This window comes from Balaenoptera borealis (genome assembly GCF_965194805.1).
Source record: "Balaenoptera borealis genome assembly, chromosome: 2".
Lineage (NCBI taxonomy): Eukaryota > Metazoa > Chordata > Mammalia > Artiodactyla > Balaenopteridae > Balaenoptera > Balaenoptera borealis.
In genome coordinates, this window is record NC_138867.1 from 18241890 (window position 1) to 18263576 (window position 21687).

General features: G+C 36.3%; 1 long non-coding RNA gene across 3 annotated transcripts in view; it reads right to left on the reverse strand.

The window, feature by feature from the left end:
* The window catches only part of LOC309623718, a 929788-nt gene that overhangs the window by 176127 nt on the left and 731974 nt on the right, over nt 1-21687 (reverse strand). For all 3 annotated transcript variants that reach the window (XR_014241493.1, XR_014241494.1, XR_014241495.1), the window contains exon 17: nt 6752-6906. This is a non-coding gene — a long non-coding RNA (uncharacterized lncRNA). The remainder of the gene's footprint in view (nt 1-6751; nt 6907-21687) is intronic.

Consider the following 21687-nt stretch of genomic DNA (forward strand, 5'->3'; position numbering starts at 1 on the left):
GGACCATCCTCTGAGCTGGCCAGGGTCTTGGATACGATGCTTCTGAAGGCCGCGCAGAGAACACCCTCATCTTCCACTGGACCGGGCCCCAGGGAGCGCGGCGGCCTGACCTTCCTGCCTCGGTCATGCATGGGGTTCACATGGGCTCACTTTATTATGACGCCTCTTGCTGGGCAGCTTGCAACAAAGATGTTTCAAAACAAAGTTCCAGATTCTCCTAGCCACCCCTTGCTTTTTCTGGCTGTGGCCAGAGGGAGTGGATGAGGACACACTCTCAGGCTGCCCAGTGTGGGAGGACCCTCCAGTGTTGGACACACCCGGGGGGCAGCTGGTTCCCTCTGGGGCTCCAATCCTGCTGCTGGTAGAGGGGGATGTCCCAGTGCCACACTGGGGGGCTGGGCTGGGGGTGGCAGTCCTCGCCTCCAGGCTGGGTGGGGGACAGGCAGACTCACCGGTCTTCTGCCCCGCCTGCTGGTCTTCCTGCAGCTGCACGTTTTCTCCCTGGTAGAGCCACCTGCTTTTCAGGGGGGACACCACAGGGCTTTGAGAAGGCTCAAGTTCACTGCCGCTGAGGTCCCCGCGACAGAAGGGCCTCACAGTTACGATGGAGGCCCCTACCTGGGGTTTCTTGGCGCTCACACTGCCTGTTCCAGCATCCTGGATCTGGTCGCAAGTCAAGCCCGGAGTCGTCACCGTTGTCACCTTCAGGTCCTCTTCACAGGGTGGCTGGAGTGGCTCCTTCTGGCCCATGTTTAACCAAGCATGACTCATGAGGTCAGGTAAGGTGCCTCTGTCACTGGGGTTGAGGGCAATCATTTTTTGTAATAGATCCCTTATCTCCAAAGACAGATAAGGTGGGATGTGGTATTTCCCTTGTAGGACTTGCTTCCGCAGCTCCTGGTAGTCTTTTCCCACAAAGGGATGGCACCCAGTTACCATGGTGTAGAGCACTACTCCCAGGCTCCACACGTCCACCGCAGGGCCGCTGTAGCTCTGCCCCAGGAAGATTTCCGGGGCACAGTAAGGGGGTGTGCCGCAGATTGTGTCCATTTGTCCAGAGTCATCACACTTGTTGCTGAAGCCAAAGTCTGTAAGTTTGATATTCATCTTGGAATCAAAGAGGAGGTTCAGTGGCTTCAGGTCCCGATGCACGATGCCCCTCTGGTGGCAGTGCTGCAGGGCGGAGAGCAGCTGCTGGAACGGGCCTCGGGCCTCCACCTCTGTCATACGGCCATGGATCTTCAAATAGTGGTACATGTCCCCCCCACTGAGGTACTCCATCACCAGAATAAATGCCTCCTCTGTGTTAATCGCCCCCAGCAGTTTTACAATATTGGGGTGATTCAGGAGCTTCATACCGCACACTTCCCGGAAAAGTGCCTGGACACTTGCGACGCTCTGACGCCTTTTCTTAATCACCTTGAGAGCCACCTGTGTCCCGGTCAGAATGTGCCGCGCCAACTTCACTTTACCGAAGGTGCCTTCACCAATGGTGCGGAGGATCTCAAAGCCATCAATATGAGCCTTCTTGTCAGCAGGGTTGGCTGTGAGGCCCTGCATCATGGTGACCTGCTAACTACACTGACTGACAGCACTACCTAGCAACGCTAACTACGCTAACTAACAATGCTAACTGTACTAACAGTGCTAAGTGTGCTGTCTCTACTAACAGCGCTAACTACGCTAACTGTACCAACAGTGCTAACTAGCACTAACTACACTAACTATGCTAATCAAGTATTAACTACACCAGCTATGCTAACTATACCAACAGTACTGACTATGCTAACTGTACTAATCTAGCAATACTAACTAAAATTAAGATACAAATGAGAAAAAGAACAAAGGAAGAAAAGAAAGCAGAAGAAATGGAAAAGAAACACCAAAAAATTGAGAAGAAAAAATTTAAAACTAAAAGAAATGATAAAGAGAGAAAAATGAGAAAAAGGCAAAGAAGAAAGAAAAATGAGAAAGATAAGAAAGAGTAGAGAAAAGAGAAAAATAAATCAACAAAATGGCAGAAACAAGGAAAAAACAAGCTAACTGTAGGTCCAAGGCCGTCAGGTCACCAAAAGCAGCTTCCTGGGCTCTAAGGACCAAAAACCTGGGCCCAGCTGCCCCTTTTACAGGGCTCTGTGAAGTACATCACAGTGGTGCACTCTGAGGTCAGAGCAAGAAATGGACGCATCACAGCTGGGGGTAAACCACAGGGGTTTTCTCACTTCTTGAGTTCAAGGCCCCTTTACACTTAGGAAAAAGGATCCCAAAGAAATTTTTCTTTACGTGTGTTATTAGATATTGGTATTCACTTTGTTATAAATTAAAATCTGTAGGATACTTCCAGTGGCCTTTTTATTTCTAGTTTGAAAATCTGTAATAATTTTAAAGACCTCATAATGTCTACACTTGAAATATTCATTTCCTTTTCCTTAAATTCTGGTCTCAAAATAATGTTACAACTTAACTGACTTCACGATACTATACAAAATGTTCTGCTGCATAAGACACGATAAGGTACATTATGAAAGTTCTATGAAGCTGAGAGAAGATTTGCCAGGAAGGTCATGAGCAGATTTCTCATCAGGAGCCTCGGAGGCCAGATGGCATGGCTCAATGTACTTCAAGTGTTGAAGGAAAGAATCCGTCAACCAAGAATCTTATATCTAGCAAAACTTTCCTTCGAAAATGAGGGAGAAATCAAGACATTCCCAGTTAATCAAGAGTTGAGAGAGTTCTTAACCACCAGACCCGCCTGCCACAGGGAGTTCTTCAGGTTGGAGTCAAGGACACTGCACAGTAGCTCAAAGCCGTATGAAGAAATAAAGACCTCTGGCAAAAGTAGATAGACGGGCGATGAGAAAAGCTAATACTGTTGTAACTTTGGTTTGTAGCTCCACTTTTTGTTTTCTATTTGATTTAAGAGACTAATATATAATAAAACACACCACACACATAGAAATCAAAAAAAAAAATCTATACCTAAAGCTATTACTAGAATTTAAAAATTTCACACATCTTATTAATATATACACTTGATGAAAAAAGCGTTGAAAATTAGCATCAATATTGATATAACTATTTAGGAATTTAGATTACATGTTCCCCTATGTAATTCAATTAATATTTGGGAGAAAATTAGGAGATAAAAATTCTTTGAAATCTTAACATTTCATTATAAAAAATAACCTTAATAATTACATAAATGAAGTAGAACTTTGGTGTGTAGATTTCTATCTACATATACATGGAAAATTATGAAATATATACAAACATGTACACACAGAATGGCCTTTACATATTCTATGAAAAATTCGTTCCCACCAACTAATGTATCACGGAAAAAAATTTCCAGAGGAGATATAGATAGATAGATAGATAGATAGACAGACAGACATGGATATATGTATCTATGTTTGCCTCTATAGACCCTTACGAGTAGTTGACATTATGGATGGTTCTACTAATTGACTCTTCTCAAATTTCTCCATGTAAGTTTGAGATAAACATGTAGGACAGCTTTCTTACCATGTGGGTAGTAAATGGGAGCAACAAGGACTATTGAAGGAGAACACAGCACATTGCTGCATTAGTCTACTGAATATACTAAAAGGAGAAATTGAACCATCCCCATGTCAATCCTTGGGGATTAAGCAGAAGAACAAGGTGTTTACGTTACTCAAGTTTCAAAAAAGCGAACAAACACCTCAGCACTTCCAGGTAACTACATTTCCACAAAAACTCCTATGAACATGCCAATAAGTCCAGAGCATCAAGAACTATGGCTAAAGAGGCCTTATGAGGTACTCAAAGACCTCACTTAGCCTAGAGTAAGTGGTTATACAGACTAATCCTTCTGTAACCCAAGTGAGGGGTGGAGAAGAAGCACTTCCTCATAGCATAGGGCAGTGGTGATGGACAGAGAATATGCAAGGAATGAACTCTTAATACTGGTATCTTGTAGGCACACAGAGTATATAGATCATAGGAACAATGAGAAAAGAAACCTTTAGTTCCTTTAATTGGCTGAATTCATTAGAGGCTAGTATGGTTTAGACAAAAAAAAAAAAAAAAAAAGAGGCTCTTTCTAGCACAAGAGTTGGAAGATTGGTGGCCTATTTCAGTAGTTCTTATATAATCCAAACTCAGGTGAACAAGTGTTAGAGACAATATACTTTTATTATTATCAATCTTTGTAGGAGAGGCATAAACCCAGTCTGATTATATTTGAAAAAAAACTACTGTGATAATACTTCCCTTCCATGTGTTGGAGTATAATCTGCCATAATATATTTGGAGAAAATCTGGAATTTATCATATTCACAGTGAAAAAAAGAACAATCTGCCAGGGATTGGGGAGGGGAGGAGGGAAGGATGAACAGCTAGAGCAGACAGGATTTTTAGGGCAGTAAAACTATTCCACATGATGTGGTGGTAATGGTGGGTACATAACATCATGCCTTTGACAAAACCCACAGAACTGTAGATCACAAAGAATGTGAGCCCTTAAAATAACTGACTTTATTTTATAACAATGTATCAATGTAGGTTCAATTTTAACGTGCTTACCACACCAAGGCAAGATGTTAATAATGAGGGCAAGGGAAGGAGTGGGAGGGGGAGTATATGGGAACTCTGAACATGCTGCTCAAGTTTTCTGCAAGCTCAAAACTATTCTAAAAATAAATTCCAATAATTCAAAAAATGTAAAGGGAATACGAAAGGCATATTAAGTTAATACTAAACTAAAAACTTTGGAGTAGGCATATTAATTTCAACAAGGCTGATTTAAGAATCAGCTTGGGACACCTGGAAACAAAGGGCAGGGTTAGCCCCTACAGCCAGTGCTGCTTTACAAGATTTGGACTAAACACATAACTGAGTCTTTTGCTCCATGTGGGAGTGAAGAAAAGTGTAGGAGGGGCCTTGCCTCCAGCCTTACAGTGAGCTCCCTGAGGGGTTGTTCTCTATCTTGTTTCACACTGAGACTGTTTATTGGTGACATTCTTTCTGGGTCAAAACCATTCCAGTGGGGGTAAGCTGAGACGAAGTGAGAGAGTGTCATTGACATATAGACACTACCAAATGTAAAATAGATAGCTGGTGGGAAGCAGCCGCATAGCACAGGGAGATCAGCTCGGTGCTTTGTGACCACCTAGAGGGGTGGGATGGGGAGGGTGGGAGGGAGGGAGATGCAAGAGGGAAGAGAAATGGGAACATATTGTATATGTATAACTGATTCACTTTGTTATAAAGCAGAAGCTAACACACTATTGTAAGGCAATTATACTTCAATAAAGATGTTTAAAAAAAAAAAAAGATGTTAAAAAAAAAATTTTTTTAATTAAAAATACCAAGGAAAAGGTGGGACATTACATATTAATAAAAGTATCAATTCTCCAAAAAGACATAAAACTCCTAAAGTTGTGGAATCTGACATCAAGCTTTCAATATATGTGAAGCAAAAACTGATAGATCAAGTAGGTACAGAATCAGTAAGGATAGACTTGACCTGGACAGTAATAGCAATCAAACTAATATAATTGGCATTTATAGAATACTCCACTCAACAACAATAAAATATACATTTTTCTCAAGCTCATGTGGATCACAGAGAAGAGTCTCAAGAGGAATTTTAAAAAGCAATTATATAGAAATAAAAATTTAAAAAAAATTGTAGATACAGAGAAAGCAGTGCTGAGAGGAAAATTAAGTGCATATATTCAGAAAGAAGAAAGATCTATAATCAGTAATCTGAGCTCCACCTCAGGAAACTAGAGAATGAAGAACAATTTAATATTAGTGTAAGCAGAAAGTAAAAAGAAATAATACATACGTGAGCATAAGTTATTGAAACTGAAAACTTTAGTAGAGAAAATCAATGAAACCAAAAACTTCTTTGAAAAGACCAGCAAAACTGATAAACCTCTAGCCAGGTTAACAGAAAAAGAAAAGAAAAGAAAAAATAATTACCAATATCAGAAATTAAAGAGACGTCATCCTGACCTGTTTCATGAATGTTAAAAAGGCAGTAAAGAACAACAAGCAGAACTCTATAATTTAGATGAAACAGAATGATTTCTTCACAGACACAAATGCTTAAAACTTACACAAGGAGAGACAGGTCATCTGATCAGGCCCATATCTATTAAAAAAAAATTGTATCAATAATCAAAAACCTTCCAAAAAAGAAACCTTCAGTTCAGATAGTCACCGGTGAATTTTACCAAATCAAAAGAAATGGTGCCAATTACCACATTCCCTTCCAGAAAACAGAAGCTGAGGAAACTCATTCTATGAGGTCAGCATTACCATAATACCAAAACCAGACACAAGCATTACGTGAAATAAAAATATTTATATATCATGTTAAGAAGTTGAAAACTTTCTCACTAAAATCCAGAAAAAACGAAAGATATTCTCTTTTACTCTTCCTACTCTCCGTTTTACTGAGATTTTTAGCTAGTACATTAAAACAAGAAAGAAAAAAAAAGAGAAAGTATTTGGCTTGGAAAGGATTAAATAAAGCTGTCTATACTTGCAGAAGACATGATTGTCTCTGCAGAAAAATACAATTTTGGAAAATTATGGAAATAACAAAGGACTATAACAAGGTCACAGGATTCATGGTTTAGTATATATTCTTGTGTATATGCTATACATACATATATATGTATTTTGTATATATACCGTACATATAAATATAAACACACATACATTTAATAAGTCAATGAAATTTGAAATTAAATCATACCATGTTGGGCTTCCCTGGTGGTGCAGTGGTTGAGAATCTGCCTGCCAATGCAGGGGACACGGGTTCGAGCCCTGGTCTGGGAAGATCCCACGTGCCGCGGAGCAACTGGGCCCGTGAGCCACAACTACTGAGCCTGCGCGTCTGGAGCCTGTGCCCTGCAACAAGAGAGGCCGCGATAGTGAGAGGCCCGCGCACCGCGATGAAGAGTGGCCCCCGCTTGCCGCAACTAGAGAAAGCCCTCGCACAGAAACAAAAACCCACCACAGCCAAAAATAAATAAAATAAATAAATAAAATAAATTTCTAGTTAATATTAAAAACAAAAAAAAACATACCATGTATATTGTACCATAAAGATGAAGTACTTAAATATAAATCTAACAAAATATGTATAGGAACTATATGTGCAAAACTATAAAATGCTGATAAAAGAAACCAAAGATTAAATAAATCAAGAGTTATTCTGTGTATACTGACTGGAAAAATCAATATTATTAAGATGTTTATTCTTCTTAACTGTATCTATATATTCCATGCAATTCCAATCAAAATTACAGTGAGCTATTTTCTTGATATTGACACACTAATATCAAGTTAATGTGGAAAGGAGAAAGACCTAAAATTGCCAAAACAATAATAGAAGATTAACAGCATAGCTGTAGTGCTAACAATTCCTGATTTCAAGAATTACTATAAAGCTACAGTAATCAAGAGAGCATGATATTGGCTCAAGAATAGACACATAGATCAATTAAACCATATAAACAGCCCAGAAGGAGATGCACAGAAATGCAGTCAACTGGTATTTCACAAGGGACAAAGACAATCAAGAGAGAAATAGATGAATGGATAAACAAAATGTGGTACATTCAAACAGTGCAATATTATTCAATGAAGAAAAATAAATGAACTAAAATGCCATGAAAGGATATGGATGAATATTAAATGTATAGGGTAAAATGAAAGAAGCCAGTAGCAAAAGTCTACATACTGAATTATTCCACTTATATGACATCTGGAAATGACAGAACCTATAGGCATGGTAAATCAGGAATGGCCAGTAGATTAAAGAAGGGCTAGAAATGATGATGAAACACAGGGAATATGTTCAGCGTTTCAAAACAATGCTGTATACTTTCATTGCAGATACATGACACTAAGCATTTGTAAAATTCCATAGAGCTTTACAGCTCAAATAGTAAATATTAATATAAACAAATTTAAAAAAATCATTTAAGAGGTCAGGGGAATCCAGGATGGGTGCAGAATGTAACTCGGGGCTGGGTATATGGGAACTCTCTGTATTACCCTTTCAATTTTTCTATAAATCTAAAATCTTTTCTAAAAACAAAAACTTATTTTTAAAAAATTCTGCAAGACACAAATAGAATACATTCAAAGAAAGTCACATCATAGTCAAACATCATAAATGAAAATAATATTTAACCAGAAAATAAAAAGATACATTATATTCTGGCACAACAATAAGAAGAATGAGAGCTAACATCATCAGAAACAAGTGAAGCCAGAGATAATAAAATCATATATTTAATGAAATTATAGGAAAAATGTGTAACCCCCAAATTTTATATCTACTAATAATTTTGTCCCAAAATTAAGGTTAAATAATGAAATTTTCAAATAAACAAGAACAGGCAGAATTTGTTGCTAGCTGAACCAGACTGCAAGGAATACTGTTGATAGCGCTTCAGATAAGACAAAGAAAACCAAACCAAACCAAAACAAACAAACAAAAATGAGCACAAATTTACTGATGTACGTATCTGCAGGAAGAAATGAAGATCACCGGAAAGGGAAATTGTGAATTTAACTATAAAATAATATTTATAAAATATATTAAATAGTTACTAACTCTTTAAAGAAAAAACTACACTGCGGATACATAACACATAATAGAAGGAGAATGAGTGACAACTAAAGTACAAAGGACAAAACAACAATACATGGTATTTTACTTACAATAATGGCTAATGGGCATAATTTAAGTCACTTTGAAAAGTGAAAGATTAAAAAGCTGAATTTAGAAAATAACCAGTAATAACACAAAGCAACATACATTTAAAACATTGACAGAATTAACAGGAGCTACAGAAAAATATACAATGAACCACAGCTATTTCAAATAGGATTTTCTCATAATTAAAAACAAAAAAATCAGTAATGCTATAAAAGCTTTATTTTTTATTGAAGTAAAATTGATGTATACCATTATAAAAGTTTCCGGTGTGCAACACTGTGATTCAATACACAACGGGATCATCATCAAAAGTGTAGTTATCATCCATCACCACAGAGTCGATCCCTTTTACCCATTTTGCCCACCTCTCAACCCTTTCTCCTCTGCTATATCTGTTCTAGATATAAAAGTTTTAAACTATATTATTATCTAACTTACCTAACAGAAATTTATAGAATACTACATCTGGCAGCTAAAATACATAGTCTTTGGGGCTATAAAACAAGTCTCAATAAGTCACAAAGGATCATATGTTCTGTGAACATACATAAATGAATAAATGTTTTCGCGAAGAATAATGAGATAATCTTATGTGTTTGAGAATTAGCAGTACGTGTCTAAATTAACACTTCTTTAAAAAAATGCAATGGGAATTTAAAATATATTATTGACAGTATGGAAATAGAAATTTCCCTTATCAAAACTTATATGATTGAGGCAAAACAGTCTTTGGATATACTTTATCATTTAAATATGAAAGTTTAAAAAATCAATAAGCTAAGCCTCCATCTCAAGATTCTAAAAAGGAAAAAGGAAAATTTAAAACCCAGAGGAAGAAGAAGGATAAAAAGTAGAATGATGAGAACAAAGATCAAAGATATAAAATAGAGAAAAATAACAAAGCCATAAGCTTTAATCTTTGAAAGTTTAATAAAATTGATAAACTCTGTAGTAGTAGAATAATACCCCCTCCCAAGTTGTAAAAGTGTTATTTCCCAGAACCTGGGAATATGTTCCCTTACATGGCAAAGAGACATTGCAGATGCAGTTAAGTTAGGATCTCCATAGCGTTTCCTGAATTACCCTGGTGAGCCAGTGTAATCACAAAGGTCCTTATTTTGAAAAAGAGTAGACGAGGGAAGCAGAAGTGTCGGAGTCAGAAAAGGAGATGTGACAGTGGAAGCAAAGTGAGAATGATTTCATTTCAGGCTGTAAGTATGGAAGGGGGCCAGTAGCTGAGGATTGGGGAGAGCCTCTAGAAGCTGAGAAAGGCAAGAAAATGGATTCCCAGAATGTGCAGAAGGAATGGGGTCCTGTAAACATTTTAACTGTAGCTTAGTTGGACCTATTTTGAACTGTGATCTCCAGAACTGTAAAATAATAAATTTGTGGTGTTTTAAGTCACTAAGATTGTGTTAATTTGTTACAGCAGCAACAGGAAACTAAGAGAAACCCTTAGCAAGACTGATAAAAAAATGTAAAGTACACACAAATTAACGTTAACTGAAAGCAATATAGTGGTGCCAATACACATATTTTCAAATTAAAGGAGAATAAGAGAATAGTGTATTTCCTTCTTGATTTTCAATACTGTATTTAGCAGAAACCAACTTTATTTATTAGCATAAGGACATAGGGGCGACAATGAAAAACAACAATCATAAGGAGAAAAAAGAAAAGAAAACAAAATGTACTATTTAATTGATTGTAAATGGATTAAAAAATCATCCATTTTTAATTTGCTGTTTGTTAACTTTTTTTTTTTTAACATCTTTATTGGAGTATAATTCCTTTACAGTGTTGTGTTAGTTTCTGCTGTATATCAAAGTGAATCAGCTATACATATACATATAGCCCCAGATGCCCTCCCTCTTGCCTCTCCCTTCCCCCGTCCCTATCCCACCCCTCTAGGTGGTCACAAAGCACGGAGCTGATCTCCCTGTGCTTGAGTATCCTTTTAAAACAGCAAGATGTCCGGATCCTAATATCAATAAAACAAATTAGGACAATAAATGACTCCATTAAAATAAATCTGTTGCCCATAAATTTTCTAGCAATTAATATAAATCAACTTTATTATAAATTGTATAGTACACTCCTGCCAAATTGAGAACTATATATTTTATTTCCATCTGTATTTTGAAGTGTGAATACTAGAAAATTAGCTTTAATAAAAGCTCAATTAATCTAAGTAATAATGCCTAAATATCTCTTGGTGTGAAGGGTCTTGAAACACATGATTTTCCATCCCAATGCCAGTTTTGTCTAATCATCTTATGGGCAAAATTTATGTCATATTTTTGCTTTGAAAAATCTATTTGGAACAAAGAAAATTATAGTTAGGCAACAAGTCCTGTATTGTTGAAAATTAGCAACTGTTATCACAACAACAACAATAAAATGTACTTTGACTCCAATGTAATTATGTACTTAATTTTTCTCTTTTTTAATTTTCAAGAACCATTTTTTATTAAACCCATATAAGAAAATTTACTTATCGGTGTTATTTATATTTAATTTACAAGAAGACTGAAGCAACAGTTATGTCACTATTATATATTGCTTAAATTTTTTCACTGATTTTATGTTAGAGTTATTTGGAAAGTTTATAGTCCTTAAATTTCGATTAATGTCCTCACATTTTGTTGCATGTGTGCTCAGTTCTCCCAAAAATTATTTGAACTTGACCACTCTGAATATAAAGCTGGCATTCAAGTCAATCAAAAAATTACTTATGTCTTTGGTGAAATGTCTATTTACGTCTTCCGCCCATTTTTTAATTGGATTGTTTGTTTTTTTTGATATTGAGCTGCACGAGCTGTTTGTATATTTAGGAGATTGATCCTTTATCTATTGTTTCACTGGCAAATATTTTCTCCCATTCTGAGGGTTGTCTTTTCATCTTATTTATGGTTTCCTTTGCTGTGCAAAAGCTTTTAAGTTTAATTAGGTCCCAGAAGACATACAGATGGCCAAGAGGCACACAAAAAGATGCTCAACATCACTAATTATTAGAGAAATGCAAGTCAAAACTACAGTGAGGTGATACCTCACACCGGTCAGAATGGCCATTATCAAAAAATCTAGAAACAATAAATGCTGGAAAGGGTGTGGTGAAAAGGGAACCCTCCTGCACTGTTGGTGGGAATGTACGTTGATACAACTATGGAGAACAGTGTGGAGGTTCCTTAAAAAACTAAAACTAGAACTACCATATGACCCAGCAATCCCACTACTGGGCATATACCCTGAGAAAAGCATAATTCAAAAAAGAGACATGTACCACAGTGTTCACTGCAGCACTATTTACAATAACCAGGACATAGAACTAACCTAGATGGATAAAGAAGATGTGGCACCTATATACAATGGAATATTACTCAGTCATAAAAAGAAACGAAACTGAGTTATTTGTAGTGAGGTGGATGGACCTAGAGTCTGTCATACAGAGTGAAGTAAGTCAGAAAAAGAAAAACAAATACGTATGCTAACGCATATATATGGAATAGATTCCATATATGCAATCTAAAAAAAAAAAAAATGGTACTGATGAACCTAGTGGCAGGGCAGGAATAAAGATGTAGACATAGAGAATGGACTTGAGGATATTGGGTGGGAAGGGAAAGCTGGGGCGAACTGAGAGTAGCATTGACATACATACATTACCAAATGTAAAACAGTTAGCTAGCGGGAAGAAGCAGCACAGCACAGGGAGATCAGCTCGGTGCTTTGCGATGACCTAGAGGGGTGGGATAGGGAGGATGGGAGGGAGGCTCAAGAGGGATATGGGGATATATGTATGCATATGGCTGATTCACTTTGTTGTACAGCAGAAACTAACACAGTATTGTGAAGCAAGTATACTCCAATAAAGATCTATTTAAAAATTACTTAGGATTTAAGTGAAATTCATTAAGACTAAGTACTTAATGAAAATTAGCAAGGTCTTTTATCTCTCTTTAGAAACAAATATCCATTTTTACCTTTACTTGATATATCTGAAGTAACATATATAGATTTGCCTTTGAATATTACATTTCTTCCATCTGGTCCACTACTATTTTGGAAAGCTTGGTCCTTTCTGAGTGAGAAACATAAGATTTGAAATGATTAAGGTCCATTTATAACATTACTATTTGCTTAAATTTTATATCATTATCTGTCATTATTGAGTAGAATGCATCACCCCTGAAGGAGGCATATGAGTCTAACGATAAAAATATAAGGATGAGGCATATATTTAGGTCATGGATAACTCAGCAGGTAATGAAGAACGGAGTAGGCATTTAAAATCCCCTACATCTGAAAATCTTGTAAGCCAAAAGATGATTCTTAAACTACAGAAAATGTTATGTGTTTATCTAATTGCTGGATATTGTTTCTTGTTTTCTTTCATAAAGATGCATGGTACTGCTATTGGGGAAATTAAATTTACTTAGACCGCATGAAATCGTAAAATAAAACAGTACTAATTATTACTAATACTAATACTATGAGAAGAAGAAGGAGAAGAAGGAGAGGAAGAGGGGAAAATTCAATTGTAATAATTTCCATTTTTAAGTATTTTATGTCCCAAGCTCTCTGCTATGTGGTATATGTGAATTAACTTATTAAATCATCTCACCAGACTTGTGGGTAAGTACTACACTATATAAGATTCTTTTGCCTGAAAAAAATAGAAAATCCCAATTCAGTAAGAAAAATTTATTACCTCATATAGCAAAGACTCTAAAGGTCAGGCACCCCCAGGGTTGTTTAATTCAGTGGCTGAATGATGTCATCAAGAACCCAGCTTTTTGCGTTATTTTCTGACCTGCCCTCCTCAGCACCTTTGTTCTCAGCCTTCCTCCCTTCATGAGAGTAAAATGGTTATGACTCTGTGTGTAAACATGAGAACGTGTAGTAGAAAATGTGGGTAACTCTTCTTGTGTGAGTTTTCTTTTTTAAAGGGGAAACTTTCCCCAGACTCTTTCCAGCAGACTTCTCCAAATGTAAATGAAGATGAATACAAATTTAACCATGATTAAAATATATTTTTTATCTTTAGGGTAGGATCAAAGTTTCATAATCATCCCTAGATCTATCACTGGCAAAGAGAAAAAGATTTTAATGATCAGCTTAGAGTACGCAGGATTTAACAGTGAGTCCTATGGGAGAGAATTAAAAACATGAACAAAATAACCAAGTAGGGAGATTGAAAGTGAGGTAGGCAACCACTTATGTCTGCTACAGATATTATCTTTACTTTCTATATAATCAAACAAGGGATAAAAGAAATGGTGAGATTAACATTATTGGGACAGGAAGTTGCAGAATATGAATTCAATGACACGTTGAAGGGTTGGAGAGATTTAGTAGCTTGTTCCAATAAGACAATGCACAGTAATGTGTTAGAGGAGGAAAAAATCAAAGAAAGACATTTCTCTGGACTTAAGAAGGTGATGTCTGTGCCAGAATTCATATCATTAAGTTATTTTCTGGACCAGACATTTATTTCAGAGATCTAACTAATATTTTTACTGTCTTTTTTTTTTTTTTTTCTATTTGAGGTAAGAGATTCTAGAGCATATTTGAATGTTGATGTGATGATCCAATACACAGGAAGAGATTAATGAAACAGAGAAAATCAAGTAACGGCAGGAGAAACTTCTTTCATAAGTCACTAGTAGAGGATAACAAGAATAATTACTGAGAGATTTAAAAGAAAGAAAGCCCTTCCAATGTTTGAGAAGAATGAGAAAACATGGATATACTCAGTAAAGTCTGGAAAATTATTCATAGAAGACAATGCAGCCAGGGTTTTAGTTCACATCCTCATTATTATCCTCAATTTTTAATTTTTCATCTTTATTCACCTCTTTATTCTTCACATGTTTCTCCTCATATACTAACTATTAATGTTCAAGTTCCTGATAAAAATTAAAATACTATTCTGGGGAAAATGTTACTAGAAATCTTTATACACTTACACAAACCTTAGAACTCAAGCACATCATAATGAAAACATGAACTAAGACAAATATATAGTGCTTGAATGGCATCAAATTTTATTGTGTTAAACTGTGTAAAACTTTCCTATAAAAAAATGTAAAGGTTTATATTAAGAAGTCAGAGTGCCATTGTACTTTAATCAGGCGCTCATCTAAATGGAAATGAGCAAGACTAATTTTGTAGAATTTAGATGCTGAGCTGAACCAAACTTATTATAAAAGAACTGGTGAACCTATCACAGCAAAGGTAAGTAACTATCTTATAAAGTAAATTCATCTATAATGCAATAAAAAGATGTATTAAATCCAAGGATGAGAGATTTGTTGCTGCCCTTGAACATACATTCAAATAGCTTTAAAAAAATCTGCCTGAAGGCCCCCCCAGGTGTGTGGTTAGACCAGGAGTATAGGGGGGAACTGAAGCCTTAAAGCCCACTTAAAGCCAACAAAAGATCAGAAAGAAAAATTAAGGAAACAATCCTATTTACCATCACATCAAAAGAAATAAAATACCTAAGAACAAACTTACCTAAGGAGACAAAAGAACTGTACTCTGAACACCATAAGATGCTGATTAAAGAAATTAAACATGACACAAACAGTTGGAATGATATACCATGTTCTTGGACTGGAAGAATCAATATTGTTAAAATGATCATATAACCCAAGACAATCCACAGATTCGACGCAATCCCTATCAAATGACCAATGGCATTTTTCACAGAACTAGAACAAAAAAATTTTTAATTTGTATGAAAACACAAAGACCCCTATTAGCCACACCAACTTTAAGAAAGAAAAACCGAGCTGGAGGTAACAGACTTCCTGACTTCAGACCATACTACAAAGTTACAGTCATGAAAACAACATAGTACTGGCACAAAACAGAAATATAGATCAATGGAACAGGAAAGAGAGCCCCGAAGTAGACCCAACCACCTATGGTCACTTAATCTATGACAACAAAGGCAAGAATATGCAGTAGAGAAAAGACAGCCTCTTCAATACGTGGTGCTGGGAAAACTGGACAGCTACATGTAAAAGAATGAAATTGAACATTCTTTAACATCATACGCAAAAATAATCTTAAAATGAGTTAAAGACCTAAATGTAAGAATGGATACTATAAAACTCCTAGAGGAAAACATAGGCAGAAGACACTTTGACATAAATTGTAGCAAAATCTTTTTGGAACCACCTCCTAGAGCAATGAAAATGGAAACAAAAATTAACAAATGGGACTTAGTTAAACTGAAAATCTTTTGCACAGCAAAGGAAACCATAAACAAAACGAAAAGAGCCTACAGAATGGGAAAAAATATTTGCAAACGATGGAACCCATGAGGGATTAAACTCTAAAATATACAAACAGCTCACACAGCTCAATATAAAAAGAAAAACTCAATGAAAAAAATTGCAGAAGATCTAAATAGACATTTCTCCCAAGAAGACATAGAGATGGCCAACAGGCACATGAAAGGATGCTCAAATCGCTAATTATTAGAGAAAGGTAAATCAAAACTACAATGAGGAACCACCTCGCACCAGTGAGAATGGCCATAATCAAAAGGTCTACAAACAATACATGCTGGAGAGGGTGTGGAGAAAAGGGAACCCTCTTACACGGTTGGTGGGAATGTAAAATGGTACAGCCACTATGCAGAACAGTATGGAGGTTCCTTAAACAACTAAAAATAGAACTACCATATGATCCAGCAATCCCACTTCTGGGCACATATCTGGAGAAAACCATAATTCAAAAAGATGCATGCACCCCAGTGTTCACTGCAGCACTATTTACAATAGCCAGGACATGGAAGCAGCCTGAATATCTATCGACAGATGAATGGACAAAGAAGATGTGGTATATATATATATATATATATATATATATATATATATATATATATATATATATATAAATAAATAAAACGGAACACTACTCAGACATGAAAAAGATGAAATAATGCCATTTTCAGCAACATGGATGGAACTAGAGTTAATCATACTAAGTAAAGTTAAGTCAGACAGAGAAAGACAAATACCATATGATATCACTAGAGTGTGGAACTTAAAAAAAGAAAAAATGATACACATGAACTTATTTACCAAACAGAAACCAACTCACAGATAAAGAAAACAAACTTATGGTTACCAAAGGGGAAAACAAACTTATGGTTACCAAAGGGGAAATGTGGGGGGGAGGAATAAATTATGAAGTTGGGAGTAACATATACATACTACTATATATAAAATAGATAAACAACAAGGACCTATGTATAGTACAAAGAACGATACTCAATATTTTGTAATAAACTGTATTACCAAAAAAATGTTACTCTGCTACACTTGTAACTCACACAACACTGTAAATTAACTATACTCCAATAAAAAAAAACTGCCTGAAATTAAAAATAGTAATAATACTTTAAAAAAATCTGTAGCCATGATTCTTTATGAAATGTAAAAAGTGACCAATATTTTTGTATCATTGTTAATTACATATATATTTTTTGCTCTATTTCTTTGATGTGATTTGGAAACTTCAGACAAGGATATTCATCCCCTCAATGCTTAGTCTAATGTATAAATAGACCTACTATAATCAATCTTTCAGGTAACATAAACATACAGGTCTACTCGTGTATAATTAATTTTCAAAAATAACACTTTCTAAATACAGACATAGAGGAAATATTTACAGGGAATTTTCATTATAAAGAAAAACTCAAATTACAATTTTAAACAGACCACTGAGCAAATCATTTTGAAATACTTGATCAGGTATTTAGAGGTTACTATAACAATAATCAGATCTTCCTCAAATACAGTAGTATATATGTCTCTATATATCTATACATATATATATATATATATATATATATATTATATTAAAAAACTTTAAAGTAATTTTTCCCACCCCAATGGATAGTGTATATCTCCAACCCAGTTAAATCTTACCCTCTTTCAACAAAAATTAAACAAAAAAATGTTTGTGGTTTCTAACACCTTGTCTTCAAAACAAAACAACAACCAAAAAAACAGAAACAAAACAAAAAATAAAAGCAATGTACCTACTAGTTATGTCAGGGTCATTAAAACCCCAGGGAGTCCAAAACCCCAAGGGGCACGTCTGGATGGAAGCTGCCTCCCTTTGCCGGAAGCTCCAAATTACAAAAATATCAGTTGCAAAGATTTTCCTTGACTGCTGGAAGATTTGAGCATTGTAAATTAGACCACAGAGTTCCAATAAACCTTAACTGGAAAAAAAATGTCTAGCACACTCTAGTGAATCTTGGTCTCTATTTTGATGATTCATCTAGTGAGTCATATTCCTGGAAAGATTCTCTAGGGTCCCACAAAGGCTCATGCTTATTGTCCAAGGCTAGAACTCTTATGCACAGTCACATCCAGTCTCTGTTTTGAGGGTCTGCCACTGTGCCTGGGTGGCTGGTGCTGCAAAGACTCAAAACATAACCACAGAGGAATAATCTAGACAAACCAACAGGTCCTGGAGATATTTCTGGATCTCAAATAAAGATGCCCTCTTGCTTCCTCGTGAGTTCCCCTCTGAGGTCTTTGGAGCCTTTAATGTGAGCGGACTTCATTCTGGACAATCTATAAAGAGGTTCTAATCATGTTTTTCGTCCAAAGAGAAGATACCAGGTTCATAATCTGTGATAACATCATCCCCTCCTCTCAAGGAGTATCTGCAACAGGATGCAACACTATCTGTTCTAGCTATTGCCACCACTGTTGTAACTTTTTCTGGGGCAAAAAGATCCCTAATCCCTTTCAGTCAGCATCACTGAGAAGGGGCCAGGCCATGGAAAAGTCTGAAAAAGAATGGTAATCCAAAAGATAGTTTGCATTTTCTCCTAGACACAAAAATACTAGTGACTTCTCTACCAATTGATACAGGAATACTTCTTCCTGTCTTCTAAGTATTCCACTATACTTGAATAAATCAAGCTCCCTGACTCTTAATTAGGGGCCCAGGGAATAACACCCTGTACTTCCCATTCTATAATAATGGTTTTGACATTTTTATTTCTATCTCTTTTCCATAGTCTACAAGCTTTAAGAGGAAGCACACAATGTACCTTATATTTACCATAATAATTTCATTGTATAGCACAGTGCCTGACCTGATATAGTATACACAAAAAATACTTCTTAGTTAAATGAATGTATCAAAATGTTCCCATCAGTAAGTTAAGCCAACTAGCTAAAAGTTTAGGGTTTTGTCATTCCATACTTCTTCTTTTCCAAAGTGCATGAAGTAGAAATTAGCCCTTTCTAAATATTATTGCATGTCTTTACATAACAGAAAAATAAATAATAAAAAGCGTAGATTGAATTTTTCTTCACGAAACAACAGTTCTCAGTATATGAAACAACAGGATGGAATGTACAACTTGCTTTGGGGACCTCACCTGACTCTCCCTCAGATCATCTTGAAAAATGCACTGTGAATTGTATCTTATCAGGTTAACTGACTACTCATTTTAGCTCTAAGTAAATGGCCAAACATAGCTGACATTTAACAGAGAACACAGAAGTAAAGATTGCAATCTTTTAAGTAAGTTTCAGACTTATCAAACATAGCATTTTTCTTGCATATTGCTGTCAGGAAAACTATGGTTAACACTTTTTTTAAAAAAATCATTGTTGCCGTCAAAAACTGAAAAACTTTGTAAGTTAATTGGGAAGTAAATTAAGAATCAGCAGGTGAAAAATATAAAATCAAAATATTCATTTCACACAAAACCTCTGTGTCATGATTAATAACACTATTTTATAATAATCATGATTTCTCACAGTTTGATCTTTATAGGTTACCATAAGAATGCAGTTGATTAGTGTTTGCATGTATCTTTCTTGGTTATTACCTCTTAATCTCCTTTCTACACAAACAAAGGCATAAAGATATTAAGAAGAAGGAGAAGGAGAAAGAAGAGAACAGAGAGAAGAGGAAGGAGAAAATGAAGACAGAAAAAATATTACATAAAGGAATAGTTACTTTTCTGTATCAATTTAGTTAGGCCATGGCAACCAGATATTTGGTCAAATATTATTCTAGGTGTTTCTGTGAGGGTATTTTTTAGATGAGATTAACATTTAAATCGGTAAACTTTGAGTAAAACAGATTACCCTCTATAATATGGGTGGGCCATAGCTAATTAGCCTCTTAAGGGAATTCTGCCAGCAGACAGCCTTCAGAATCAAACTGTAGCTCTCTCCTTAATTTACTGTCACCTAAGGAAAAGGCCATAGGTCTCTTTGCGGAAGAACTGAAGAAATCCTTGTCCTATGTACTGACTGCATTGTTGCAAAAAACCCTTTGTTCTAGCTATCTGGCTCTTCACCAATAAATGAGCTATGGATCTTCAAATAGACACAGTTCCAGAAACTGAGGAGAGAATTATGACTTTTTACCGGAGTGACTACTGTTCTCTTTCTGCTCCGCCATGCGTGCCATTTTCTTGCTGTAGACGTTAACAGCACCCAAGCTGGCTGCCTGTCTCTTTTGCCCTTTGGAACACTATGCTCACTATCTTTACCACCACCTTTAGGTCACATGAACCTTAGCTGCTTTTCTGACATTGGAGGTCACTCCTGTTATTTTGAGATCCATAGATGAACAATTCCAAGTTTGTTACTGCCTCCCTTGTCATCAACTCAGCCTTACGGAAGAGCGCTACCACTTAACCTGTTGTGTTGCCGATGCCGCTCATCAATGCAGTTTGGATGGCCCTGGCGAGTGGTATGTATTCTGGCTCCTCCTGAAAACCTCTCCTCTGGTAGGTTTTCTGGACTCACGTAATTTATTCTATCCAGCTTTCTCTCTTCCTGTAGCCTCTTTATTCTGTCATGGCAACTCAGCTATGTCTGTTGCTCAACATGGGACATTTCTTTCTTCATTCTTCTAGAGTGTGGAGATATCTCTATTTTCTGGGGCCCTTGCCTGAGTGTTAAATCCTCATGTCCTGAGAATTCTTGCTTATGCAGTCTTATATTCTGGCCTACTCAGCAAGTACCCCCAAAGTGCAATCCCTGGGTCATTCCTTCAACTCCTGCTAATATAAGCTAATTCTTATATCTCCTCTATAAGTGTATATGCTCTTTCTTATCAACACATTCCAGTTGGATTAGGTTGCAATTTAATGTTAATTCCCAGCCTGTGACCCACGGGAGAAGAAATGAATCTCTTGAGGAAAGGTGGTCACCTGTTGCCCTTGTGAGAGAGGCTACTACAGTGTTCTCTGTCAGGCATAAACTGTTAGCTTTCACTAGGAAGGACTGGTGAGTCACCTCTGTGAACTCTGAGGATTCCAGGGCTCCAGCACAGACAACTTCTTCAGGATCATCTCTCTAGAGAATCTATCCAGATATCCCCATCCCCCAATTCAGCTTGACAGGTGTTATTTTCAGCTCTTCTGAAATGTTTTCTGAAGTCCTTTAATAACACTAAAATAAAGCAGATTTTGCTGAGTGCTTTGAAGATGAAAAAGGGTTACAGAAACTAGTCCACTTAACAGTCATTTGTCATGACATTATCCAGTGGCACAAGTCTCCACCAGACCCTGGAGAAAATATTTTTTCTTCAAGCATAAGATTTTTGGAGTTTACAGAAACTAAATACAAAAATCATGCTGCAAAATGAAATCTTGAAATCCTCCTACTGCTGTTTGGGAATCAGAGATAGAGTGAGTATCAATAAGTCTTAAGACTTATTGTAAGCCAACTGGAAGATCTGAGCAACAAAATTGTGCAGTTTTTTCCCCCTTCCTTTAAATACAAGTATATGATTAAGAAGGGTTCCTTTCTCCGAATCTTCTCAGCCTCAAAATTTGACTTTGAGAGAAGAAGAAGAATATTGTGATGAGTAGTTAAAATGGTTGCTTTGAAATCCATTTGCTTTGAATGGTTGCTTTGAAATGGGAGGCAGCTAAATTTACGTTCTAT